At 39.1% G+C, this 1,463-nt stretch overlaps 1 long non-coding RNA gene across 1 annotated transcript; it reads left to right on the top strand.

The window, feature by feature from the left end:
- Positions 1–281: 281 nt before the first annotated feature.
- On the top strand, positions 282–1,181 carry LOC113744767 (uncharacterized). Its single transcript, XR_003461804.1, has 2 exons — positions 282–617; positions 987–1,181. It is a non-coding gene; the product is annotated as an uncharacterized LOC113744767 (long non-coding RNA).
- The last annotated feature ends 282 nt before the right edge of the window (positions 1,182–1,463 follow it).

Genomic DNA, 1,463 nt, shown 5'->3' on the forward strand with positions numbered 1-1,463 from the left:
CGGTTGGGTCCACTGGGGGCGCTGTGGTCCCAACAAACTGAAGTCTGAGTTCTTTGATAAAAACAATGTTTTGATTTTTATTTAACTTCTGAAATATTAATAAGGACATATTTAGATGAAATGAAAAAGAAACAAAGCAGAATTCAATCAGAGACTGGTTTTAATTAGGTCCAATTAACATTACAATGAGAGACAACAAAAACACTCCAGTGCTGAGAGGATTTGATCACATGACACTGTTTGAAAAACAGAAATCAAACTATCAGTAGCAAGAATCAGAGTAACCCGGGTGGAAAAACGTTTTATTAATTAATCAAGATAGATTAATTTACCCCCACCCCCCCGTGTCTAAAATATTATATACGTCATTGCGTCACGACGTCACGCTGTTCTGCCGTCGCACCGTCACGTGATAGAGTTGGATAAACACAGCACAGTTGCTACCGGTAACAGCCGGAGGAGCACGCTGGTTGCTGCAGGTACGTTGCATCATTGCTCACTAATATAACATCATACACGCCGAAACTAAATGCAACAACTATCGAAGCTTAGGAGCCGACTACCGGAGCTGCTAATTGCCTGAAACTGAGCTGTGCGCCACTTGAATCACTGAATTGGTGAGTCGTGCTATTGCTACCCCACTACCTGTTGATTGTTTGATGTGGTGAATATGCCTAGTTCCCTGAATGTGTCCTGCCACATGAATTTTGAATATGAATTTTAAAGTCAGTCTTTATGGTTTATGGTACTTTGTATTTAATGCACTTTAATGCACTTTACTGTGATGAATATTTTAATATAACAAATATGCTATTTATTCACATTGATCCATATATATTTATATACTGACTTGATTGTATTGTACAATATTGAATACTAAAGCTGAGATACTGCTATTTATTTAATACAATCTGTGTTAATTGGTTGTGGTATTTTTGAATGTTGTGTGCACACTGAATATTGAATTGGTCCTGTTTCCTATACAGGCCAGGTTGATGGCGAGCTAAGCCTAGCCTGGGCACAAAGCCTGAGGACCCAGAAAGCAGTCAGCTCTAGTCGGGCTGGTAGGAGGCTTTTGTATGCAGCCACATTTTTTTCCCCCCCTAAACCTTTGCCTTGTGACTTCATCTGCATATTATAGATGATGTGCGCTTTCAAATTATATAATGCCAGTTGATGAAGTTTCCTGTACATATTGTATTTATTTTTCTATGAATGGCCATTTGTATTTTTACTGTGTCTTTATTCACTGTGGATACATTGTAATATGTATATGGTGCACAATATATGGTGGTGCTAAATCTTATCTGCGTTCAGTATCTCACTCTCCACTCCTAGAGTCTAACCTAGTCTTCTGATCCTAGCCTAGAAATGATAACCGTGTAGCTACCGACTGATAGCCAAACAGCGCTTTCAATACGGTGGTGTACATGTTACATCATCATAGATTGGTCACACGGGTC

This window comes from Larimichthys crocea, unplaced genomic scaffold, assembly GCF_000972845.2.
Source record: "Larimichthys crocea isolate SSNF unplaced genomic scaffold, L_crocea_2.0 scaffold16013, whole genome shotgun sequence".
Lineage (NCBI taxonomy): Eukaryota > Metazoa > Chordata > Actinopteri > Sciaenidae > Larimichthys > Larimichthys crocea.